The sequence below is a fragment of the Rhipicephalus sanguineus genome, unplaced genomic scaffold (assembly GCF_013339695.2).
Source record: "Rhipicephalus sanguineus isolate Rsan-2018 unplaced genomic scaffold, BIME_Rsan_1.4 Seq480, whole genome shotgun sequence".
Classification (NCBI taxonomy): Eukaryota; Metazoa; Arthropoda; class Arachnida; order Ixodida; family Ixodidae; genus Rhipicephalus; species Rhipicephalus sanguineus.
The window spans coordinates 320,670-348,451 of NW_023615345.1; the positions used below are offsets into that span (position 1 = coordinate 320,670).

General features: G+C 44.0%; 1 long non-coding RNA gene and 1 pseudogene across 1 annotated transcript; both read right to left on the bottom strand.

Annotated features, from left to right (window-relative positions):
- Nucleotides 1-6,993, bottom strand: part of LOC119377493 (anion exchange protein 2-like) — a 49,828-nt pseudogene extending 42,835 nt beyond the window's left edge.
- A 685-nt stretch (nt 6,994-7,678) lies between these two features.
- LOC125756245 (uncharacterized) lies at nt 7,679-22,964 on the bottom strand. The gene is made up of 3 exons (XR_007414688.1): nt 22,856-22,964; nt 12,460-12,788; nt 7,679-8,062 (listed from the first exon to the last, which is right to left on the bottom strand). It is a non-coding gene; the product is annotated as an uncharacterized LOC125756245 (long non-coding RNA).
- Between the last annotated feature and the right edge of the window lie 4,818 nt (nt 22,965-27,782).

Genomic DNA, 27,782 nt, shown 5'->3' on the forward strand with positions numbered 1-27,782 from the left:
ACTTTGATGAGGTGATTACGACTCATGGCATGCACTAACACAGATGGACTAAAATAAAAGCTTAGACCACTAGCAATTTTAGCCATACTTGTTTTTCTTTGATTAGAAGATAAACTACTACATTCCTTCTCTTTTGGTGGGCCCATTGTTAGTGAAAAAATGATCGGGATGCCGTAGGTCAACATCCGGCATGTCTACGATAGGTGACGGATGACCAATGATCTGGAGTGGTGATGTCACAATGAAGCCATGGGCGCACCATGAGACGCCATTACTGCACGAAAACTTTGTATGTGAGGTGCAGACTGGCCAGGGAGACATTATGAGGAATCAACAGCTGATTTCTACTGCACATGGTTTTCTGTGCTACTCAAAAGTTAAGTTCCAGTTTTCCAGCAAAAAAAGTGAGAGACAATCTCACGCTTCATGCTGCACTGGACTAGAAGTGTTTTCGCAATTCCAAACTATTCACAAACCAACCTTATCCTTACCTCTCATTTTCATTATAATTCCTGTGCCCTTCACGTGCTTCGTAAACAAATATGAAGCCAGAATTCATAAACCAACCTCATTTACCTTTTTCTCTGCTTACTGTTTTTTATGCACTTAATGTGCACCGAGGGTGAAAAAACGATAAGGAAAACAAGCGGTAAGGATAAGGTTGGTTTGTGAATACAGGCCAAGCAGGTTAAGTAGTGTATTTAGCTTATAAGCCATACAATTAGGACACATAACCTAGTCTTATTGCCCACCACTTCTTATCTTTATAAGAAGTGGTGGACAATAATATCTTTACCAGCATATACCAACATATCTTTACCAGCTCCACAAAACACGCTGGAAACAGATTCTAAAGAAAGAGAATAAAAAGGTTGTTTTTTTGTCCATCCCACAACAATGTTGCATGCCTTTCCTTGCACTATCACTGTGCACCCGGTAAATCAAAGTCACGAACGGCACGTGCATTATCAGCGTGACATGGCATTCATAATAGGAAAGTGGCAAGCGCCGAGTTTTTAAAAAAGGAAAGGCAAGCATTGAGATGATGATTGTTGCTTTGGGACAAAACACACCCTTTTACTCCATCTTTTCTTAGAGTGTATAATAATATAATAATAATAATAATATAATAATAATAATAATAATAATAATAATATATAATAATAATAATAATGATAATAATAATAATAATAATAATATATATGGGGTTTAACATCCCAAAACCACGATTTATGATTATGAGAGACGCCGCAGAGGAGGGCTCCGGAAATTTCGACCACCTGGTTCTTTAACGTGCACCTAAATCTAAGTACACGGGCCTCAAACATTTTCGCCTCCATCGAAAATGCAGACGCTGCGGCCGGGATTCGATCCCATGACCTTCGGGTCAGCAGTCGAGCGACATAACCACTAGACCACTGTGGCGGGGCTTAAAGAATAGAAGCTATGGCAGATTTACCTTAAGTATTTTGCTGCGACCTAACTTTTAGAAACCAGCGTGTAACAGACTATTCCGCTGCACGAACTAGCCCAATTTTATTCCTTAGCTATGAGCCTGAAGTACAATCGCTACTGTGCCTGTACTTAAGCTGATACAGGACGATGCACAGTGGCACACCTTATGATATGCTCAGTTCTGTGCAGGCTCCGCATGAGAGTATAATAGTGCAGCTTTGCACCTAAGTACAAAGGGAAAGTTTACCTTGTTGGCAATGCCAGTGAGATCCTTCTCTTCAAGGTCAAGCAGCACAGTGCCTGTTCAATGCACTTGCGCAGGCAAAGTAGTGAGTGGAAAGATAACGAGGCCAAGTGTGGCTTGCCCCAACGATCTACATCTCTTTCAGGTTTTCTTCATATTTGATCCAACGTGCAGTCTCTTTCCACTCGTATGTTTCTGGAACGAGCTCATCCAGCTCCACAAATATCTGTGCAGAACAATAGCAGGCAACGACACTTGAAAGAAAATACAATTTCAGGCTTGATATCCTACTAAAAAGAAGCACTTTAAAACATTATCTTCCTTCACTAGCACATCTGTGGCATGAACTGACCCTGTTTTGCATACATCATGGTAGAGAAACAAAAAAAAAACGTGAAGTTAAAACAGGCCAGTGGCTAAAGAACACTGGAGGGACACGGGGCTCACACTGGAGGGACACAGGGGGCTCACTGTTTCAAGGGGTTTACGATGCACAAGTTACGAGTTAATGCTCGTGCTGTGTCACTTTATTTCCTGCACCTCACAAACTATTTCTATGCAATAACACTAATTCAAACTAGTCATGAATACCTTGACTTACCTCATGTGGCTTTCGATCATAAAGCTTTTTCATGAATGGAACAGAGTATCTTTTGCCGGAACCTGGTGGAGGCGGGGTTGCTCAGAAGATCTTCAGATGCAGGCTGCATGAATGAAAGCACAGTTCTTTGCGAGAATTTTGTGCCGACGCATGCCTTTCTGGTCTTCAAATCTATGACCTGGAATGAGAAACAAGATTTTAGCTGTCACACATGAAACATACAATAATTTAACAACAGACATTTGGAGATGCTGAAGCAGAATTGCGAGTTGGGCTAGTGGTGGATGTTCAATTATATTACGATGAATTTGGAGATGCATATGCTTGCTGTTTGGGGCTGACTAAAAATCTATGAAAGTGTATAAGAGAGTGTTATAAATCACACTGCAACACTGCAATCATTTAAAGACTTCACCAAAAATTGAATTAGGTAAGCAGTGGTTCCCTCTGACCTGTGTGGTGTACAATTATTACAACATACAGCCACACAAATGTGGACAAAACACAAAGGAAGCATCACAACACAGCCCATATTATGTTACTTTTTTATGTCCTGTCCATAATCTGCAACTACAGAATGGAATGATCATTTTAGCCAATACACGGCTGTGTCCTTTATTGAGATCATTTTGAAACAGCGCAATAGACAAAAGACACAGAAGAGGACTTAACAACCCGAGCGCGTTGTTAAAGGGACACTAAAGAGAAACAATGAATTGGTTTAGATTGATAAAGTATGCTCGGAGAACTCTTGTGTAGTTTATTTCACCACCATAGGTTTATTATTAGAGGAGAAAACCAAGTTCAAAGTTTAATTTTTAAATTTCGCGCCGAACTTTGTAATTCGTGACGTAAAAGACTTCAAAGAGCATTTAACGTATTTTGGCACCACTGGCTCGAAGAAATTTCCACAAAATTGTTATGTCAAGTCTGGCCCCCTCAGAGGACAATGTACTTCGATTTAACCGATTAGGAACTATGTAGGCCCAAGCAGGCGTCGCCACCTGTATTTTCTTTTTGCGCGTTTTCTCGCTTATTAAGCATCTTCGCGCAGAAAGCGTGGTGTTTTGGTATCGTGGAAGACTACTTTACTAATGCGAGAAAAATCGTTTTGCTCTTTAGTGTCCCTTTAAGTCTTCTCCTGCGTCTTTCGTTTTGTGCTGTTCCAAAATGAACCCGAACCAACTAGCCCAACTCTCCCTTTTGCTGCTTTATTGAGAAAGTGCTACATTCTCTAGAATTAGCCAGGAGAAGCAACTACACTAAAGCTAAGCAGATACAATATCCATAAGCAGTACATACACTACAATGAGCTACTATGATAGCAACACTGGTTAACATAAGGTCAAATATAAAAGAAGATTTGAGACCTGAAGTGTAATTTTACTAATCTTGCAGTAATTAGACTAAACACTGATTTTGTTACATTTTTGTCATAAGAGTCAGGTGCATTGTGCTTACCATTAAAGGCATACAGACAATAAAACCTGATGCTTCACTTTTTTGATTTACTAAGCATCTCTCGACAGTAATTGCAGTTTTCATTTGAGGGCACAGTTGACATTATCTTTTAGTGCAGCCAGTTTAAACAGTTTGCAGAGAGTGAAGGGTCGCTTTGGACATGAAACTGGAGGTAGCATCTGTAACCAAATCTGGAGGGGGAAGTCACGTCGGAACCACATGTCCCTTATGTGCATGCTCAGTACGTCTTATGCAGTCGCTCAAGGTAGCCAAATGACTGTGCCAGAAGGCTGGCAGTACACTGCCAAATAGGCCGTGCAATATCTTTAGGCTTTTGGCTTCTTATTTGATATGAGTTAAGTGTTCTCTGCTGTCAGTTCCCTGAGAATGGATGAATCACTCATCTGGCCTTTGTCCTTATCACGTGAGGTACTAAATAAATGGACTGAACTTTTAATGGCATGGAAATGTGGCTATGCGCATCAGTGGTGTGTCACACACACATGGCTGCCACCTACGGTCTTTGTGCAATGTGCTGCGTCCCGCTTCATGTCCAGAGCTGCACTGCATTTGGCAAATGTTTCGGCCTGGTTTCATCAAGATATGTTGTAATTAAGCCCGGCATGTTTGTGAAATTAATGATATACAGTGTGACGAATTTTGACAGCTGTAAATTTAAAAAAAAGAAGAAAATTTGAAGTAACGTTTTTTAACTTCAAAACCTTATTCTCTTCAACAAAATAAAGAAAGATATTGCTGCAGCTCAGAAAACTTGTGAGAAAAGTTTATGTCTGAAACACTGTCATTGCTTCCTACCAATGTGTTGCAGAAAGAAAGAATAAGCTGAATAATGAGAACTTACTCGCCATCTCTTCAAGATCAGCTGATTGCAAAGTCATGGCCTCTTCAGGCTCTGTGATGACCCTGTGTTTATCCTCAGCATCATGAAGAACCATTAGGCTTGGGTCATAGATGTACCGACGTCGCTTGTGTCTGTGATGATGGTGGTGATGCCTAGCACAAAATAAAGAAGGATCATGACGTAATTTTCAATGTGCAAGCATTCTTCGGCGAGGGTATGCAGGAAAAAGTGGTGTGGTTTTGCACGTGCAATTTTGTGAGAGTAACAAAAACAGCTGGTGCAGAAAAAGAGTAGGCCACTATGCTTAGCTACAAAAAGTAACCATACCATAGTCGGCACCAAAAGAAAGTAGGCCACAACAGTAGTGACAACAAGCAACTAGATCATGCAGTAGTGCAAACAGAAAGCAGGACAATACAGTCACCACAACAAGTAGCTATACCAGCCATATTGCAGAGGTAGGAATACAGTAGGCCACAACAATTTTGTTTCAATGAATAAACAAACAAAAGAAGAAAGAAAGGAAGAAATAAAATAAAATAAAAACAAAGACAAAATACTATCAATGAAAGTTATCATACAGTTTGCCAGTTTCAAGGAGCTGAGTATCGGCCTCGTAAGTAATTCTATGTAATGCATATGCACTACGTGACACTTCCTTGATAAGGACATTCTTTCAATAACATAGAAGATGAGAAACTGTTACAGTTTACTATGAAAATGATGCATCTATAGAATAACCAGGTCTAGCAAAAAGACACTGCTGCATTGAATTTAGCAATGCTGCCATGTGTGTCCTATATGCACATCTGAAGCTGTAGGGCATTTTACAGTTTCCATGAGTATAAATGGGAGTGCTGTCCACTCAGCTAATCTGTTGTTACCTATCTTTTGCTCTATATTGTTCCAGTCCTTTAGATGTTGACACAGGCTGCAAGTCACCCAGTGATGGCTGTGGTGGCGATGCTTCCTCGTGGAGTCTGACCCTTTAAAAGAGACAAAGTTTTCTATGTACTTCAGTTAGGTGAAGCTACGGTGCTAATTATATATATATATATATATTAGTGGTATATGATGGCGCAATTCATGTTTAATAAAATGCAGAGGCCTTGGAAGTGTTCACCAAGAGGGTGGGGTGGGGGGGGGGGGTGTAAGGCTTAACACATTTGTGGAAACACCAGTTTTGTTGACTTCCTGCAGCATATGTAAGTTCGTATCTCTTCGACTGCTCAGCAGAAATGAAACAATCTTATCAGTGCAACAGCTAGGAATGTTCTTTTATTTATTAATATATTACTATTTTTCGCATGTGTGTGCGTGTGTGTCTGTGTGTGCAGAGGGGGCAGCAAGTGTTTTCTGATGTTTTATACGAAGTAGCCTATGGTGAATACACGTTTTGGGAAAGGAGTGGGATGGACATTCCTGATGAGCCATGTCCAAGCTACACCAGTGGATCTCGCACTGAGTGTGATTGTGAGGAAAAAAAATGGAACCAATGATTCAGGCAAAACAAGATGGTCCTTCTGGGCGTGCAATATTATATAGAATAACTGAACTTAACCACTTGCAACACGGCATCCTCATGTGGAGACGTGACTTACTTTGCTATTTCTGAGCACAATTGGCAAGGAAGAGACTCGACCACTCAGCTAATGGTAAATTAGTAAGCACCTAAGGTTCCTTTATATCACTTCTGGTCAGAATATTTTGCTGCACACGATAGCTATGTTGAAGGCAGTACTGTGTTTAACGAGACGGACACGGGATGTTTCGGCAGGAATTTTAAAATATTTTTTTCACCTCTTTAGAAATGTTCGCTGCCAGCAGATAACCATCTCATGTAGTTTTAGCGGGTCGTTGAAATCGGTTTATGAAGAAATATAGCATGACTGACTGTAAAGTGATTAGATGATTATTTGCATTGCAATTACAATTAATTGCAGTAAAATACACTAATTTATTCTAACACTTCCACTAGCTTTAAATTTGGTCTCCGTATCGTTGGCATGAATTTAGGTAAATTCAATGCATTTAGAGACAGTTGATCATAATGCGTGTCACAAAGAGTTAGAGAATATATTAACATGTTCACGCTAGATAAGGGAATGAATGCGTGTTGAAGGCTGACATGGAAGGCATCTATGTAAAGCAATGTTTAGGGTTACTGTGTAGATTGTTATGTTTGGCTTAAGCTGGCTATGTTCCTTTGTGCAATTATCAAAACAATCACTCTGTTGTTGTGAATATTGGGTCTCTCATCCTACATATGGATAATGAAAGCTGAAGATTGGAGATGAGAGGGGGGGGAATACCTTTTGAGGTGTGGACAGCATACCTTGTACGAACATGACAGAGCATAGGCTTGGGCATGTTGGTAATCCATTTCACTATTTTAGCGACTGTTAAACAAGACAGAGGACAGAAGAATGACATAGTGCCATGTCCGTGTCGTTCTTCTGTCCTGTCTTGTTTAACAGTGCGCTAAAATAGTGAAATGGACTTGTAGGAACAGCTGATGTTGTTCCTGGCTTCAAAATGACATCCCCAGATGGCTCTCTGGCCATATGTCCGTCAAATATGAGGTGGCTATACTTTCCAAGTTCCAAAACAACACACTGTTGTGGTGTTTTCTAACAAATTTCATATGGCCTCGCAGTGGAAAAGACCAAGCACACAGCACTGACGCTACAGTGGAAGGTATAACTACAGCGGGTCAAATGATGCTCTCACTCAGGTGCTAAGTTGACTGAGTGGAGCATGACACTGTGTCCACTTGGCTTCATCATTTCGCAGTGAACCTGATTGCATGCAAGTTTTTGCTCGCTCACATCTATAGCAGCCATGCTCCTGAAAAATTGTGAAAACAAGCTGTGCCTCTTTTCAACTGACTGATGTCGTGACCATTGGTCTTTTTAAGGGTCAAGGAATAACTTGTTGAAGCACTTCTGATGGCATTTGATGTGCTGTGTCCACACCTAGAAATATGCCTCACACTCCAACTGCAGCTTACATTTAACAAATTTCAGACAAAACATTTTAAAAGTATGATGTCATGTGGTATGTTTTATATGAAGAAATGTGATCAGTAAGAAAATTTACAAGAGGCTTCGAGGCATATCTGTTATGTAGCACAGCACACAGGGAATAGTTAGCCAGATTGCCGACCAACATGAATGTGTTACATCGGCAAAGCAAATGTGACATTAAAAGTAAGCACCGTGAACAGCTAAGTTATGTTTCCGGTGCTGATTGGAAAAGGCCTCACAACAACAAAAAACTCAAAACAGAATATTAATTACCCAAAATAAAAGCAACTTTGTGCTGGCCCCCATCAGATTCGTTTTGCTCTTGTGAAGAATCTCGGACAGTTGATGATAAGGGGACGTCAGCATACTGCTTTCCATAATCTGCAGTTCGTGTGTCCAGGTTTGGAAAGAAGCTGCACATCATTACAAAAAGAGAAAATAATTCAAGAAGCTGATATAACCGTACTGTTGGAAATTTATGGAACAACAAATCGTCAAGGCTCAAAGCATAAAAGTTAAAGGCAATCAAACAAAATTAAATTAAACGTAACTAGTTGGGCCTAACAAGAGAAAGGGTGGGGAGCCCGCAGACCTTAAATAAAAGTACAGGAAACAATGCAGGAAAACAACAGACTGCTGAGCTAACAAATTGGTTTGTAGAATGAATTTCTCTGTGAAGAATGCTTAAACTATGCAAGCAACTTTCACACTTAAAAAAAAACAAAGAGAAGGGTAGTCAAAATACACAGAATTTTAACAGTTGTAAAATTAACTGTCAGCACAAATGAAAAACTACAACAAGAGATGCTCATTTCCCTAGTTTGACTAAGGAACGGAACACCAACAAGGCTGTAGAAAAGGCTTACAAACTCTTTATCTTTCACTTAAAACTCGATCTAACGAAACCCAATTTTACAAATTTCGCAATCTAACAAAACAATTCCCATTCCCCGGCAGGTACCCAAAGGGTTTAATGTCATCAATTAGAATTAACGAAGCTTTCATGGCGCTGAACTCGACCCAACAAAGTTTTTCCAGAATAAATGCGCAAAAATGCAATGATTTCTTTCCAACCTTTACACAGACTGCTTTTCTTCGGACGTGTGCTGTAGCGCTACCGCGTTAAAACATCTCGCCATCCTAGTTACAACACTAGTTTTATTTTGACGAGGTTGCACGCCGCAGTCGGTAGCGCTTTTACATATCAAATGGTGCTGGGCGGTATTGCTTTGCTGCCCCTGCAAATATTCCCACAGGAACACGGTGGTTGCTTTCGTTATTTAATGGTTTATGTGACAGACGGCACTGATCGTCTCCTTGAAACTTTCTTGCTCTGCCTGCTTGCATATTAACTACATTTATTCTCCCTTTCTTTACATATCGGCAGCTTGTCGTAGCTTCACGTAACCGTCTACCTCGCCTGCATCGCCCGGACATGGGAGGAATTCATACTAGGGCTGCCCTCGCGGACGTTTCACATGTGGCAATAGTGGCAAATAGAATGCTGCGGTAGCTTTTGGGCGACGCTACGTTACAATTTTAGGTTTCGAAAGACCGAAAAATTCCTTCGATTTTACGAACTTCTCAATTTAATGAAATAATTCGAGCGCCCAGTCATCACTTCGTTAAATCGAATTTCAACTGTGCACTATTTGCACTTAGAAAGAGCACTTCTTGTTCACGAAAGTGGCAAGTCACCTGGGTACAAGATTAGCAGATACAAAAGAATCCATTTTTAGAATCCAGGCAGGCAGTGGCTTGCTGCCATCAGAAGAGGACACACATAAGAGAGTAATGCCATTCATTCATTCATTACTCATCCATTCATTACACAAATGAATGAATGCATTCATGATATAAATTATTCATTCATATCATGGCCTTCCTAGGCTCAATTCAATTCTGCAATTCTTCAGAGCAGGTCTCACAAAAGCTTGGCATACAAAACTCAACAAGCGATGAACCTTTCTTCGTGCTAATATTGATCATAACGTGTGGATGGATGCTATACTTACCAAAAGGATGGCTTCAGCCTGTGACTTGCATAGTTTACCCATTACTTATTACGTAAAAGGTGGAATCCTGATGTTCTTACATGGATCAATAGTTACTGACAAATCATTACAGTGAATCTTTGTTTAACAACTGCAGCTCCAGTTCCCTCTCAGTGACTTAAGGAGCCCTGCAAGGATTTGTTCTCAGGCCCCTTTTGTTCTTGATACACATTCAAGACCTGCTTCTACAAGTACCTCCACACACGCACAAAATAAATAAATAAATAAATAAATAAATAAGTAAGTAAGTAAATAAGTAAATAGTAAGTAATAAACAAATAAATAAATAAATGGCAAGGCCAAACCAAACCAACATTATTTTGCCGGTGCTCCAGATGCATTTCAGCATATTGCAGCTAGATACACTCATTCCACAATTATAAATGTTAACATATCACCATTAAAGGCAGAATTCAATTTATCAAGTCATCTTTTAGCATCATATTGTCATGCTGTCACAGAGCCACAAAATGTTTTACAGCTTTTTTTTGCAGCCTCCCATTGACGCCGACGGAAATGGCAAAATTGCACCTGGAGTGTCCATATAATTGCTATCGCAATAATAATTGTAATGAAACCACCCTTTTAATCAATGTTGTATACTATCAACATATGGCAATATTCAGAAATTACTTGCAAAGATTCTTGCGTGAAAACCATAAGAGTTTACACTGTAGCTTCATAGCTGCTTTTGGATGGATTACAAATTTCTCCCTTTCATGAATCTCTCTCCATCTTGTGATAAATGACGGGTAAATTGTCAACAAGTAGGCATTGCTTGTAATATGCTTCACTGTCGTGCATGATGACATAAAGACCACACATCTACATTACTGATCTTGTAATTGGGTAGCAAATGATGGTGATTATGACGATCATAACTTGTCACTGGAGACCGGATTTTAGGCAAATGCCGATTTTGTTCCTTGCGTTCCTATCGCCCCACTTTGATATATGAGTGTGAATTAGAGGTTAGGAAGGGCTTTTATAGTGTTTTTACAGTGCCTATGAATGCCTATTTTTGGTGTTTGTGCCTAAATGCCTATAAGTGCCTATAAATGCCTATTTTCAAAATCCATGCCTACATGAGCACTATTTAACCTCAAATTTCGCTTTCGAGTGCAGTTTGAGACCATTATTCATGTTACCGGGCAACACAGACTCTTCCGAACTCTATGGTGTTCAACCTAGTCCTAGTTCAACCAACTTCCGGAAAACAACCGCTCACATCAGTGAAATGGGATGCTCCGGCCACCATAAACCGCTGCGCTGACATGGCGCGAGCGCTTGGCGAATGCGAAACCGTGGAGAGTCGTCAGGGGGAAAGGGAAGCAAAAAGCAAAAGAAACTAAAAATTATGATAGCTTCGCACTAGTGCTGCCAAGCCTGAAGAAAGAGCGGAGCTGGGTGGCCTTCCTTGTTTCTCTTCATTTTTCTCTTTCCCTCTGTTTCTTGTATCTCTTTTTGTATCTGTTTCTCCTGATTTCCTTCTTTGTCAGTCTCTTTCTCCCTCTTCTATTTCTTTCTCTTTCTTCCGTTTTTTCCCTCTCTCTCTATTCATTGCTTCCTCTTAATTTCTGTCTTTTCCTCTCTCTCTTTCTTTGTCTCTCGCTCTGTCTAAATTTCTGTCTTTTTTTTTCATGTCTTTGTACCCTTTTTTTCCTCTTCCTCTTTCTATCACTTTCTCTCTCTCCCTTTCTTTCTCCCTATTTCTATCTCTTTCTCTCTCTCTCTCTTTTCACACGTTCGGTTTTGTTTGACTCGCACCTGCTGTACACAGTAGAGGGGCTTGCCCAATTCCTGTGACGCATACCAACCCGAAGAGTTTTGCATGACTGAGCACAAGTTACAGATAGCTTAAACAGCTTCACTGTACTGAGAATGAAGACAGCGCATGCTGGTTCATGATGATTAGAGTTTTTTTACAACGGAGCACAAGTTACCGACAGCTTAAACAGCTTCGCTCCTAAAATGTCATGTGCACACGGCTTTTGTTTTGTTCGCAATGTACTTCTTAAGGTGTTCCGACAGGGGAGAAATTGACCCTATGCGATTAGACCCGGCCAATACAAGGCATCCCTCCCTTCTGGTCTTTAGTTGTCTGGCTATCTGTCTGTGCTGCCCTCCTCAGCCATGCCAAAAAGAAAGGGACCCAAGAGGGTGTTGATTCGACAGTGGACACTCGACTCACCATGGTACAGAATAAAAGGAGAGGCCGTATTCTGTGAATCACGTGGGAAAAAGGACAATTTCACAGCCATATGTTCAACTGTTGGCGCCTTTGTGCCATCATAAACAATAACATTTTTTTTTCCTGTCATAGATAAAGGCCGTGCACATGTTCATTTGAAATTATTTGCAGTTACGTAAAAATTTACTGTGAGTACATTTACAATGTTGGAAGTTAAATCGTGTTTTGCTTGCCTATTTGGGCGCCTAAAACACGATTTTTTATGTCGTCAACCATTCAAGTGGAGGCCACCACAATATACCCTGTTAACCTAATTGCCAATTTTTTTTAATGTAGGATGTGAACTCTACGTATCATTTCATGCACAATAATTAATTGGAGCTTGATCCAGAAATTCCACAAACTGAGAGTATGAGCAATGACTCATGAGGTTAACATTTGTTGCTCATAGTAATGGGAACACATCAAAAAGGCCACCTAAACAAATTAAATAATAATAAGCCAACAAGCATTACCAACAACAAACACACAATAACAGCCAATGCTCAAGAGGAAAAAAGCTCACCCATAACTTCCTAAGGCTGGTCATCGGGTGAAATGGACGACTTCTTCAAGGATGACTTCAACGGCTTCTCAGTCAGAGACACATCAGAAGCACGTGGCTTTAATTGAGCTGGTAGAAATTCAATCTCTGGCTCCGTATCACTTGTGACAAAATGCGAGGTGGTTCACGGACACTGGTGGTCTTTGTATCTTTTGCAGACTTGCCTTGTCTTAGGCCACTTGGACCTGGTACATCTTGCGCGGGATCACGGGCTGCTTTGCCATTTTGATATCTTCATGGTCATCGACCTGCTCCACATCAGTGGTCTCTTCAGTATCCTCTTCAGAGTCCTGTTGACCAAAAACATGGAGAGGAGAAAATTTTGGATTGAGGATCACGCACAAACTTTTATACTAGAAAAAAAAAAGGAAAGCAGAAAACAATGTTCAATGGCAAAAGAGGTGCCTCTCTCTTGCCAGCACTCAAACATAACAAAATTAGCTGGGCTCCATAGTACCAAACTGATTAGCACTGTAAAAGTTAGACCTGGGGTCAATCAATTAGGATAGCCATCATATCAAATATTTTGTTTACTAGGCAAGAATCCAAAGGCTATGCACTAAAATTTGCAAAAATAAATCAATGTGTACTCAGTTCAATAACCCATTTACTATGACCATACGTGTAAACCAGTGAACATTAATGTTTGTAAAGATCCTGTGGTCGGCACAAGGAGAGAATACTGCTCACAACTTTGTAAAATTAGTTTTCCTCTGAGTGCACATATTTTATGGGGCATGTACACATCTCATCAACAATGATCTACCTTTAGACAATCTATCTTGGAATACACAGTGAGGACATGTCTTGAATATGGGAGTCCATCCTAATATGGGATCTTCTTCACAACAGCTTCTTCATAAGCATTATCCAGACAGAACAAGCAGAAGTTCTACTGGAATCTCGTATGCAGCTACCTAATGAGAACATCTCCATCTTTACAGAAGCAATGACCCACCTCTTCCACCATGTGGGAGGATAGGTCTGAGGAGAACAAGGTTCATTTCCTCAAGTACAGAGTTAAGCAAAAGCTCTTCACTAGACAGATGTACAACTCTCCTGAGACCATAACAGAATTTCTAACAGAAGCAACGAGGACTGCAAAAACTGTGCAGAAATCTAAGGAATCCGCTTTGACGACCTTCATGGGACCATAAGAGCTGTTGTGCGCAAAGAACTGTGTCACATATTCCCTTCATCACAAACTGACATAGAATCAATTACCAACATGTTCTATGAGAAAATTCAGCAATTGCTGGGAGGTCCTGAACCAATGATACCTCAGCGAGAAAGTCATGAGGTACGCCATCTCATTCCCCAGGCGTACTAGCATCATGGCCCTGTAACGTCCCAATCCAGTCTGCCGCCACCACCACCGATGCCAATTTGCCCGCCTGTCATCCAGCACAATGTCTTGAGGAAAATTAATCTACGGTGCATCCCCATCCACTTTGAAGCAGGACACATCTACTGGTGCCTGTACAACATAAGACTACGAAGGATTGCCATCAATGTGCTGTGTGCTGCGAGGTGAACACAGTAGAAACACAGTGGAGTTTTTACAATCTTGCTGCTCTCCATTGCTATAGTGCTATCTCTTACCACAGTACCAGCAATACACTGACCAAACTTGTGGTCAGTTGCCAGCCCTATTTGGAAATCTAAAGCAGCAACCAAGGGAGACGAGACTGCTGCTTGGTGAAATGATCATGATGCCCCGCAGATATCAATGATGCTTCAACATTCATCTCGACAACGTGGGAGGAACACACTGCCATTCAGATGAAACCTAGAAGCAAACTACACCACCTAAAGACATAATGTTGCAATTAACAGGATATAAAGATGCATCCGTGATCTAATGCCATGACATAACGGCAATGCATGAACAAACTACCGACCTTGACCTACTTATCGATGACCACAATGTCACTGCTCTAGTGGCCACAGGAGCTAACTACTTCATCACCAGTGAATACTTTGCCACTGCTAAAGTTAAATTGAAAAGACTAATTAGCAAGAACTTGCCAAATTACTGAGTGATTATCAAAGTGAGGGCAGTTGTTTATATGCGAAAGTTGTAGGGTGCCACAATTATACTCTCGGCGGGTTAGTGCCGGCGCCGTCGGCGCCGCCGTGCCATTCCGTATATATGTATGTGTATATAGGTATACATATACAGTAAAATTTCGGGCAAGCGTCCGCACCCAAGCAAGCACCCTCTCCTATTTCACTGCTAATTTCACATTTTTATACCGTTCCGGAAAAGCGCCTTCCATCTCCGTCCACCCTCTTTTCGCAGGCAGGGTTCCGTTTGGTGTCGCAGAAGTCTGTTGCCAGACTCGGGGTCAATGTGCCAGACTGCCGCTAGATTTGGCGGCTAAATTTGCCCCTACAGTTTCAGCTTTCCCGTAAAGTTCCTGTGTAAAGTTCCTGGGTTACGCGCGCCCAGTGACACGGGCACACCACGGACGCTGGCACGGACGCTGGCACGGACGCACGCCTGCCCCGAAGGGGCAGGCGCGCGGGCTAAACAGCGCTAAACAGGCCAACCGGCCATTTCGCTAACGCTCAATGGCCGCACTCGCGAAGCGAGGGCGAAGCCACGATTAGGTTTCCGCGCCCGAAGGGCGCAGAGGGCTTTCACTGAGCAACAGGAAAATAATGTACTCCCGTTTGCGGGAAACCATTGATGTCTATAGCGTTGAAACGTCTCTCGAAGCCAGACAAAGCGCCTGCCAGCGGATTACACAGCAACCTTACAGGAAACTGGAACTGCAGGGGCAATTACCCCCAAGTCTGGCAACAGACTTCTGCGACACCAAACAGAACCCTGCCTTTTCGCACCCCTATCTGCACCGCGTCCATGCAACACTGGCCTGCTTGAATCCCATCCAATCCTGCTTAGAATCCCGATATCTAAGCACCTGCGCGTGAAGTTCGTTGTCCAAATTTCTTGTTTTTTCCCTCCCTTGCATAATGATCGCACCCCGAACTCAGTGCAAGACCCCAAAGACGATTTTCAAGGTCCCGCGAGCAAAAGCATGGCCTTCGAGATCTGTATTCCAAGATGATACCTATGACGACTTAGGCAGCAAAAGTAAAGCCTCCGAGATTAGCGTTTGTTGCTTAGCGCTGCTGCGTTGGCTCATCATCGGAGGTGCTTCTATGCCATGCTGATCGCGCTACCATTGAGTTTCTTATATTTGTGAGCTGCCGTTGTAATGCGCCGTGCCACGAACGTGAGCGAGAACACTTCTGAGGAAGCCCACATGCACTCCGCTTTTTTTTTTTCGTCGGGAAGAATTTGCCGCCTCCATCTTGAACTTTGGTGCCACTCCGTACTTTTGACATAAAGGGCGTTGCCGCGTGTGCTCGCGCGCTTATCCTTTCTTAGAGGGGGTCTCAACAGATGGAGTTTTACGTCCCAAAACCACGATACGATGAGGGACGCCGTAGTGGAGGACTCCGAAAATTTCGACCACCTTTGGGAACGTGTACGCAAATCTAAGCACACGGGCCTCTAGCACTTCGCCTCCATCCAAACGCGGCCGCCGCAGCCACGATGTTTGCGTTGAATGCATATAGACAGTAGATAGTTTAGTTTAGCGTTAGCATATGATAGCACCGTGCCGCAAACGTTCGTTGCGGACAGCGCATTTTAGTTTAGCGGGATAGCGTTTACGTGCCCAAGCTGAGACGGTGGCGTCACCTAGCGGAGGGTGAATGCGTTAAAAAAGTGAAAAGAAAAATAACTGAGAATGCTCGCCCGTATCCCCGCACGCAACACTATTACTATACTTTTTTTTCAGGGGCGTAGCCAGAAATTTTTTCGGGGGGGGGGGGGGGGGGTTCAACCACATTTTATGTATGTTCGTGCGTGCGTTTGTGTGTGCGTGTATATATATACGCAAGCAAAACTGAAAAATTTCGGGGGGGGGTGGTGTGTTTGAACCCCCCCCCCCCTTGGCTACGCCCCTGCTTTTTTTAGCAACAATAAAAGCAATAAATGCGAACCACGCACCAAAAGCGAAACTTTTTATGTTGCAGATTTGTTTACACCGTTTTTCTAGTTAGGCCTAGGGACGTTCGAAAGTGGAAGCGATCTCAAAAACTACGCTAAGTTATCCGTAATACTCGGGCGTCGAAGCTACCTGAAGGCAAGCGAAGCCATTCTACGCAGTCGCTTGCTGCGAAAGAAGTGAATCCGTCCTCATCAATGCTAAATTCAGTTCGAAGCGGGCGTCCAAAACCGCCGCCATGTTGCACGTACACTACGTTAACCACGCAAACACGGTAACGCTAAATCTGAAAAATAGCGTGCGTGCGGTAAACGCTACGGGTCATATAGCATACTGCGCATGCGCATTTCGGTCCCTCTATTCCGCTAAGCCCACTATTCCGCTAAACCCTCTAAACTATAAGACAGTTAAGGCGCGTTTACACTAGAGCGACACGACACCGATTTCGGTCTGCCGACTGTCGCCGGGAGTGTCTTCTGTCGTGTCGTCGTCATATTACACTGCAACGACGCCAACAGTCAGCAGATCGTCTGTGAAAGACGCCGTCCGCGTGTTATCGTGCTTTCAGCCTTTCGTCGACCGATTCTCTTGTCACACAGAAGGCGCGCACAGCGACACCGACTAAACTTGCGCACAAAAGTTGAAAACGGGGGACCACCTGCTGCTCATTTAGGCCGTCCTCCGCCCTCTACCATGTCCCTCTCGGTGTAGCGGCGCGCGGCCCCCGCCACCCTTCCGGCTCGGGGAACGGGGGTGCGGACAGACAAAGGGAAGCAAAGCAAAGACGTCGGAGGGGTACGTGAGATGACCATTGTCAAATGCTCGAGGATGTCGAGGGGGATCCCCCCTTCGACATGGGCAAATTTTCGCTCGGCCACAATCTCCCAACGACCTGCCGACGACCAGTCTCCCGATGCGTTTTGCTGGTGTTTTTGGTCTGCCGTCATGTTACACTACTACGACATGCTGTTTTGGAGGCGTCAGGGTCGTCGGCCTAGTGTGACGAGACGGTCCAGCGACATCGTCGGCGGGCGACTCGTCGGCCGACCGTCGGCGTCTGCCTCGTGTGCGTCGGTGTCGTGTCGCTCAAGTGTAAACGCGCCTTTATAGTTTAGCGTTAGCGTGATAGCGGGGGTTAAGGGAATAGCGTTACCGTGCCGCAAACAGGCACGTAGGCAAGGGGGGGCCCGGGGGGCCCGGGCCCCCCGAAATTCGTCCAGCCTTTTATGTTCCCGGGCAATTTTTTTTCTTTTTGCCATGAAAAGACTTTCTTTCGAATAATTAGGCCTTGGGCCCCCCCCCCCCCCGAAAAAAATCCTGGCTACGTGCCTGGCCGCAAATGTTGGTTGCGGAAAGCGTGTTATTGTACATTCGACTGGTCATTTTCGAGTGCTCCGCAGCCGCTGAAAAAAGTATGTAAATAGCAACTAATCATTGTTACTAACATTATCGGGTCAAAACATGATCAGGAAAGAGAAACATGACTTGTATACCTGCTTGTTCTCGTTGAAGAGGTTTGAAGCTGTTGAATTCAACAGTTTCAAACACAGCCAGAGCGCTCTCAAACGACCAGCGAATGTACCATTAGTTTAGGGATAACGTTTACGTGCCCAAGCCGGGACGGTGGCGCCACCTAGCGAAGGGTGAATGCGTTAAAACAAAGTGAAAAGAACAAAAACGAGACTGCTCGCCTGTATCCCCGCACGCAGCAATATTACTCCTTTTTTTAGTGAAATAAAAGTAAATAAATATGAACTAAGCACCAAAGCGAAAATTTTCATGTTGCAGACTTGTTTACACCGATCTTCTAGATAGGCCTAGGGAACACCGTGGCCTAGGGGCGTTCGAAATGGGAAGCGATCTCAAAAACTACGCTAAGTTATCCGTAATACCGCGTCGTCGAAGCTACCTGAAGGCAAGCGAAGCCATTTCGCACAGTCGTTTGCTACGAAAGAAGTGGATCCGTCCACATCAACGCTAAATTCAGTTAGAAGCGGGCGTCGAAAACCGCCGTCATGTTTTACGTTCATTACGTTAACCACGCAAACACGCTAACGCTAAATCTGAAAATAGCGTGCGTACGGTAAACGCTACGGGTCGTTTACGGTACTGCGCATGCGCACTTCGATCCCGCTATTCCGCTAAACTGTAACTGTCTATAACTGTCTGCCAACTAAGTCAACGTTTCATCCCTAGACTGACCCCCGAAAATACCCTAGATTGCATGAAAATCTCTAGATTGACTTTTCAAAGTCGTCATTCAGGTTAATTTACATTTAAAGGACACTAAAGGCAAAAAATTCGGCAGATCCCACGTACCGTGGGAGTCGATGTTATGCGAAGCATGCGGCGGGTAGGTGACTGTGGCGTAACTTTTTTACTGAGCGGCACGTTACAAATGACGCTAAAGATTTGTATAAATTTTATACGCACACATATTAGTTGAAGAGCCGCATATGTGTTATGTAACCGAATTGTTTACGGTTGGGTAACGCTGCCACTGGCAACGTGGGTATTACCAACACCAGAAGCGGTAAGCTGATATGTAGTGCTTATACGTGTCAGAACTCACGCACGTTTTACGAACCGGTGTGCATGTGTGCAAGAAGTTCTTGACAGTTCTTGAACAAGGCGTCATCACCGTGATCAGTGAGCACCAGCAGCTGGTCATGACTTGTTATAGGATCCGATCGTGATCGTGGTGACGAGGGTCCATGTGTGGTGAAGTATGTTGTATAGTAGAGCTGTTGGAATTCGTGGATGCCTCGGTCATTTCATCGACAATTGTCTGTCGACAGAGCCGGCGACATGTCGGAACCTGAAGCCACCCTTCGCGTTGGTGAGGTATGGCCGTCGAGGCTGGTAGGCCTGGATAGTGCTACGTAGACCAACATCAATGGATGGTGTTTGTCATATTCGTACACTACCTGAGCGTATGTGTCCTACGTAGCCTAGTCTACAAAGCGGCTGTCAATCAATCTGGCATCATCCTCGGTCAGCATGAGGCCATCGCCCAGCCTCGTTAGAATAAAGAGGCCACTGCGTCGTTCTGGTGGACGAAGTGCACTTTACGGTGCGGTGATGTGGATATCATATGTAACTTTCGCTAATGTATTCCTCCGGGCTCGAGCAATGCTTCAATATAGCTTGCTGAATCATAGAATACAAACGTAATCTTTATTAGACTGCTAAAAGCGGAGCCAACACTGGAACTACAGAAGTTGATCTGATATGACGCCTGTATCGTAGGAGTAGCCATCGTTGGAGTATCATGTAGTGTTCATTGCTTTCTTGTAAAATTAGATAGCCACCACAACCACAATTGACTGTCACCGCTATTACGCCTGGGTAGGCTGTTCTACCAAACCAGTTTATAGACCTGGCGTGGCTCAGTGGTAGAATACCTGATTGCCACGCAGAATGCTTGGGTTCGATTCCTGCTGCGATCTTAATTTTCATTCTTTCCATTCGTTGAGTCAACGCTGCCGATGTTGGTTTTCCTTAACGCTCTAGCATGTAAGTTACCAATGTTCTCGCCGTTCCTAGGTAGATATAAACTGTCAATCACCTATGGTGCATACCTGTACACCGCGGCCCGTGGTAAACGGGTATGTGCCACACGTGACTAGCGGAAAGGGTTTGACGACGTACGCGACAGGATTTAACGTTATTCATGTCATGACCCGGCAGTCATATTCGTCAAATCCTCTTACCCCCCATGCAAATTTTGGTCTAAACCAAGTTAAGGAGGCGATTATGAGAGCACCCAGACGTAGGCGGCTAGATAGATAGATAGATAGATAGATACGTAGATAGAAACGCTCAAAGTGCCAGAGGTTCGCTAAGAAATGCTTCGCATTTAAAAATTCGGCGGATCCCACGTACCGTGGGAATGGACGTTATGCCAAGCATGCACGGGATGGTGACTGTGGCGTAATTTTTCACAGTGAGCGAAACGTTACGGAATAACGCTAGAGAAATGTGGAAGTGGTATACGCACACTCATATGTTGAAGAGTCGCATATGTATTATATAACCAGTTTACAGTTGCGTAACGATGTAAACAGCAACATGGATGTTACCAACACCAGGCGCGGTAAGCTGATATTAGTGCTTATATTCTTCAATACTGGATAGCGTGAATCCGAACAGGACAAAGAAGGAACACAGATGTACAGGACAGGCGTTACTCGCAACTATAGGCTTCATTTAGGAAAGTGGCACGCGCAGGCGCAACAGTCGCAGTTGTTACAGTTGCGTTACAGTTGTTATGCTTATACTTGTCCGTTATGACGAAGAACGCACGCACGTTTCACGAACCTGTGTATGTGTATGAGGGGTTCTTGACAGTTCTTGAACAAGGTCATAACCGTGATCAGTGAGCGCCAGCAGCTGGACGACTTGTTATCGGATCCGTTCGTGATCGCGGCTACGATCGAGGGGTTAAGTGTAGTGAAGTGCGAGGTATAGTGCAGCTGGCGGAAATCCTGGATGCCTCTGGCGATGAAATGATCTATGATGCCTCCGGTCCTGGATGTGGCAGCGAGGTCTTTTGATGCCCTGTCCACATCCAAGCTGTCTTTCACGCAGTATAAGGACCAGGCGTTGTTGGGTCTTGATAAGTCAATGTTGAAGTCATCGGTAATGATGAGAGGCCTGGTTCTCTCGGTAGATTTATTGTAGGGAAGCATTCACCCCGGTTTCTGTAATCCGCGCAGTCCACGTTGCTGACAACGTGGACAAGTGGATGGTAGTTGAGCGTCATCCAGGTGTTCTGTCTTCAGCTCCCTCGCTTTCCTTGCGTCGGCAGCGGTGGTGTAGCGGTTACGGTGCTCGGCTGCTGATCCGAAAGTCGCGGGTTCGATCCCGGCCGCGGCGGTAGCATTTCGATGGAGGCAAGATGCTAGGTGCCCGCGTACTGTGCGATCTCGGCGCACGTTAAATAATACCAGATGGTCAAAATTTCCGGAGCCCTTCGCCAGGGTGTCCCTCATAATGATATCGCGGTTTTGGGACATAAAACCCAACAATTATAATTATTATTATCACTTTCCTTGCGTGCATGCCAATGGTGTGTACACCGTTACTGTGATATGCTGCGGGTATGTGCCACACGTGACTGAGAGAGATGGTTTCATGACGTACGCGACAGGTATTTTGCGTTATTCATGTCATGTTATCTATCTATCTATCTATCTATCTATCTATCTATCTATCTATTCTATCTATCTATCTATCTATCTATCTATCTATCTATCTCTCTATCTATCTATCTAAAACGTCAATAATATCAATAGCAGTGCTCTAGAAATGAAGGTAAGTGTATAGATGGATGGATGCTATGAGCGTCCCCTTTATAACGGGGCGGTGACATGTGTCCCACCAGACTCGACAAAAAAAAAGAGCTCTTTTCATTTTTCCCCCCCCCCCCCCCCGCCCACTCTTTCTTAGATTGGCGTAGTGCCTTGTCTACTACGATTAAATCAATCTTACTATAGAGACAAACAAAAACGTAAATTCTCAGCCCAGTTCTCTGCCCCTTACGGCAGAATGTCCTTACTTTTCCCGCTAATTATTTTTGTCATTTCTCTCTCACTTTCTCCCACCAATACCCTAACCATCTCTTACTTATTTCAATCGCGAGTGTGTTCAGCTTTCCATTGTAGTCCCTAAAACACAAGGCTTCATGTAGGCTCGTGCCCAAACGTACACCTGGGTGGATATCTCCACATTCAATCAGAACATGCTCCGCCGTTCCTTATCTTCCCCGCAGCATGTGCACTGTTCTTCTTTACTGAATCTCGCTTTATAACTACGCGTTCCAAAGCAACCCGACCTCGCTTCACAGTTAAGCGCATGACCCCCTCCTTATTTCATATTTGCCCTTTCGGTAGTTACTCAGAGCTTTTCTCCATAGCTGCCGTCCAGTAAATCCTAATAAGGTCGTCTTATGTAACATTTCCAGAGTCTTACAAAAATCCTTATATTCAATAAAAAGACTCCAAATCCCTGAGAGATATAAAAAATCCCTAGATCTAGGGATAAATCCCTAGGGTTGGCATCACTGTGCATAGATCGCACGAAGGTCACTCGAGTACACTGTACTGCAGCGGCCGTGTTTGCTAAGGAGTGAGCTGGCAGCATAATTACGCATGAAATTCCATTTTGTTGCTACCGCATTCGCTGCTTCGCCTTTGCGGCGGAAGTGACTTTTTTTGTTATTTTTAATAGAACAAATTATAAAGTGTCCCTATTATTATGAACAACACTTGTTCACAATCATGTTGAAAAAATTACCCGTGACGTCAGTGGGACTGCGACTGCAGCAAACTCACCTTACTGCTTTGGCTGGGCTCTTTCGCTTCGGCGACAGCGGGAAGATCCGCAGGATCCTGGTTCCCCGAAGTGCTTGGCACGGAGCTTCTCCGGCGATGGTAGTGGTGTCTTTAACGGTTGATGGGATGAGGAAAGCCGGCGCCCCTGTGCACTGCAAATGAGCACACAAACGCCAATTTTGCAATGATATGCACTGGAATCTAGGCAATCAGAACCTAAGGATGTCGTGCAAAGATACTAGACGTTTATTAAAAAGTCCTTTAACGCGGGAGGAATGCTTTAAAGGATACTGAGTCCCTAACGGTACCTTGAAATCAAAAGGCCTATTCGCAAATCAAACTAAATGCGGGAATGATTGTGCACAAATTGAAAAACAAAAAGAACAGTGCATTCGCCGTGCTTTCTAAGCCCATAGCCGTAGTTGTAAACAGAGCAAATCATTCAACTGTTGGGCACAACTTCAGAAGGCAGCGGCATTTCCTCCTCAAAGGCGGATGACTATGACGGCTGGTGGCTCCCCCTTCCGGCTCATGAGGCAATCGCCGGTCGCGCTTTGGTCACATGGGCGAGACCTCCTTAAGTTGCATCACAGTGGATATACTCGGCCAGAAGAATGGGCGGAACGACATACAGTCGAACTCGCAAAAAAAAAAAAAAAAACGACAATTAGTTCGACATACCCGATAATCCGATATACAACTTATAATGAAGTTAAAAGTTGTACATCGGTGCGAATTTTAGTGCGCGAGTTAGCTTCACGGCACTGCTCGCAATGTAAGGAAGACACCGTCACGGCAATACGCAGATTATGTTTTTTTAATTTTGTATCTTTCCGAGGTTTGTAGTTGGGGATGCGAGGTTATATGTAGGGGCGGCTTATACGCGAGAAAATGCGGTATCGATGTAAATAGCGCCTCAAAATCTTCATGCGCAGTTGTGCCTACTAGTCCACTGTGGCCCTAATGTCGGCCTTATTTAATATCGTATTCAGCGTGCTTCTTGGGATGCTGTACACAGCGGCAACGTAAGGCTTCTTTTCCCCACGTTCGACTGCGTTGATTATCGCCAACTTTGCGGGGGAAAGCGGGTTATTATGTATTACGGCATCCATCGCGTCAACAAAACGAGCGGAGAAACGAGCGGTGACGTTGGACTGCGGCGCAACGACGAGGAATCCTGCTGGAAGGCACGTGCATGGCAAGCAGTAGTTTCAACTCGCTCCGCACGGCGCTCTCCTAACACACCACACCCGCTCTCCATGCGGCAAAGTGCCCTTCCGTTATCCTGTACTCCAAATCCATTTTCTTACCTTTCCTTCTTTCTTAAAGAATCACTTACCGTGAGGAAAAGCCAGAAATTGTGAGGGAAAGCCAACTTGGGGCTTTTTGCGCTACCCGATGGTCGTATATCAAGCGTTAATGTTCGATGCAGCCGTAGATTTTCCTATGCAGTGACGTAAAAGCATTGTCGTGTTCGAAAATAGTTCGATATAAAGGACATTCAATTCATCTGAGTTCGATATAGTCAGGTTCGACTGTATTTATTATCATTAGTTTATTTCGCGCAATACGCTGCGGGGGGTGGGGGGGGGGGCAAGTTTCTCTCACTACGCCATCCCCCGATGTGTATGTATGTGTGTGTATATATATATATATATATAGTACAGGGTGTTTCAAGAAATGTGTCCAACCTTCTAAAAAAATCAGGAAAATGCATTATTTGCTCGGGCTTTCAGAATTGCTTTTCTGTAGCGACAGGAATCTTTAGGTAGTTAAGGACATCATTTAGGACAGTAATTAAGAAAGTTACATTAATTAACTTTTTAATTAGGAGTTAGGCGATTGTGTCAAATGGGAGAATTGAAGTTCTTCATGCGAGGAACCCATCCGAGCTTTGAGATTTCGATAAAGCGTCCTCTAGTAATTGTTGTGGCGTAATGAAATTTAACGAAATGCAACGGCTTTCCAGCGAAAGCCTTCGGATTCGGTTGAATTTCATTACTTCGTAATTATTACTAGAGGCCGCTTTTTTGAAATCTCAAACTTGGGATGGGTTTCTGGCACGAAGAACTTCAATTCCCCAATTTGACACAGTCACCTAACTCCACTAATTAAAAAGTTAATTAATTTAACTTTCCTAATTACTCTCCAATTCATGTCTCTAACCATCTTAAGATGCCTAGCGCTACAGAAAAAGTCATTCACTCATTTTGAAGTCTCAGAAGAATATGGCAGTTGCGTTCTTCCATGTTGTTAAGATTTCACCATTGAATTGGTTGAGTTTCATTACTTGGTAATTATTACTAGATGTCACTTTTTCGAAATCTCAAAGTTGGGTTGGGTTTCTGGCATGAAGAACTTCAATTCTCCCATTTGTCACAACCACGTAACTCCACTAATGAAAAAGTTAATTAATTTAACTTTTTTAATTACACTCCCAAATAATTTCTTTAACCATCTTAAAATCCATGCCACTACAGAAAATCCAATTCTGAAGGCAGTAATGAAATATCGCATTTTCCCGATTTTTTTAGAAGGTTGGACACATTTCTTGAAACACCCTGTGTGTGTGTGTGTGTGTGTGTGTGTGTGTGTGTGTGTGGTGTGTGTGTGTGTGTGTGGGGTGTGTGTGTGTGTGGAGAGAGAGGCAGAGAATTTGCTTTGCAAAACTTGTCTGAAATCAAGGAAGACGCTGCGCGAACAGGTTGAGAGGACTTGGCCGCCCTGCGCAACAGCACAGCGGTGCTTAACAAGCACCAGTGTTGTACGGAACGGCATTCCAAGGAACGACGTTCCAGGAACTAGTTCCTTTTGGGAGGAACGGAGGAACGCCACCGTTCCGTTAAAGAATCGTGGAACTGTAACGTAACTCGTTACGTTTACGGGAACGACGTTCCTTCTGTAAGCGTTCCACGGCATTGAAAAGACGTACACAGTACGCGGCATGTCATGCAGAGCAGAGTGGTGGGCGATCGCGTGAGGCCCATAAAACTACCGCTCGCCTGGGTTTCACTTCATGGCGTCGCCGGGGGGCAGGGAAGGGCGCAGCGCCGAAACCAACCGCGTGCGGGAGAAATAGCTGACTTTTTTTTTTTTTTTTGCCTTTGTCTGAGCAGTCTGGACAGCAACTAAGCGCCGTTCTGGAACCCGGAGACATCGTGGAGAACATTTACTTGACATCCGAGAATCATAGAACCCTCTGCAAGGCCAACTAGGAAAAGGCGCGCTTTTTTTTTTACCTTGTTCACATATTTGTTGGGGCAGTTCAAAGGTCGCTTTTGTGTGTGTGTGTGTGTGTTTTTTTTTTTTGATGCGTATTTGGGCGGTTCTGCTACGTGTCCCTGTGACCTTGTCGGCATAGGGAAAATGAGGTGCGGCCGTTGGGGACACGGACTAAAAAGCCGAGGCGCCTGCGCGTGGTCCGCGAAAACTTCGAACACCAGAGATAGCAGAGCGAACCTCCCAGGAACCGACTCAACACTCGCGGCCGCAGAAAGGGCAAAACACCGACGTTCTAGCCACCGCAACCCCACGCGATTGCCTCCCACTGCGCATGAGCAGACATATTCAGGGATCCAACGTAACGGTGGCGAGGTTACACTTGGGTTGGATTTTGGGTGGGAGCGACTTGCAGCGTGCAGCGTATACGCTTCCGACGTTTCTGTTCGCACACTCGACGACTGCGTAGCTTAGACACAGTTCCCGGGAGTGTTTTTCTCGATGTATGGTCTTTTGACAGCTGCGGACAAATCTCAGTAGTTTGACACTCGGTTATGCGGATGGCGGGGAAAAGGCCCCAAACGCAGTGGACGCGGGCACCGGAGTGGCGCCTGCCCGGTCCCTGCCCGCTGGTACCTTTGGGCAGACATTGCCCCAAACTTCGAGTTATCTCCGCGGCTATAAGCCCAATTCATTTCGACAGCCACCGCATGGAAACGTCTCTGTCATGCAATAAACGATACGCGTACATTCAGCGCTACATTCTTTGTGCGCCAGCCAAGCCTGCCCTCGCCCTTACGAACCTTGTTGACTCTGTTCGCAATTGCGTACAACACGGCAGTACCCTCAGCGCTACGGTGGAACGGCTCTACAGCATTTCGAACGAATTGCTCACGAAAATATGTTCGTCTGTGGACACCAGCACCGAGATGTAACTCTTGCTGAGTTCAAGCATGATACTTTACTGTGTTGCGAATATTTACTCTGGAATTTTTCCACTCACTGCAATATTGAATCAGTCTCCATTAAACACCTTATATTGCTGAATCCGATGCGGTTTCTTGCGCAAGAAATGTAATGAAGTGGTGCACGTGGAGAAATGTGTATTTGAACATCTCAAGCTCAGTATCCTGACTGCCCATTTGAAGACTAACGTGGAAAGTGCCACATGTGTTGCGCTTGCAATCGGCGAGCCCTGATGCTGAAGTTGGTCATGTCTGAAGTATATCCAGTTCTCTCTCCCTCTCAAAAAAAAAAAAAATTGCCTAGGATCGTTTTCTTTAGATATTTTTTATCTCCATATAACCTGCTGCGGCAATGTTCTAATTCGTGTATATACGTAGTCTGATGTGAGCTTTATGTTACTCACTTTATATCCACTCAAGATTTGTCCGAATATCTTAATTTTAAAAATAGCAAATGTAACGTTAATGTACGACACGTTCCAAGTTTCGATATGTAACGGAACGCGTTCCTCGAATTAAGGGCATTAAAGGAAACTTGTAACGGGAACTCGTTTCAAAATTGGGAAGGAACGAGGAACGAGCTTTCGTTCCTGTTTAGAGAACGTGTACAACACTGACAAGCACGGCAGAAAAAGTAGTCAGTTTTACGTAGCTGCACTGAGACAGCTACATATGCGGTTATTGTATACACGTGCAACATTTTTTTAAATAAACCACACAACTTTATGCATGAATACAATTAC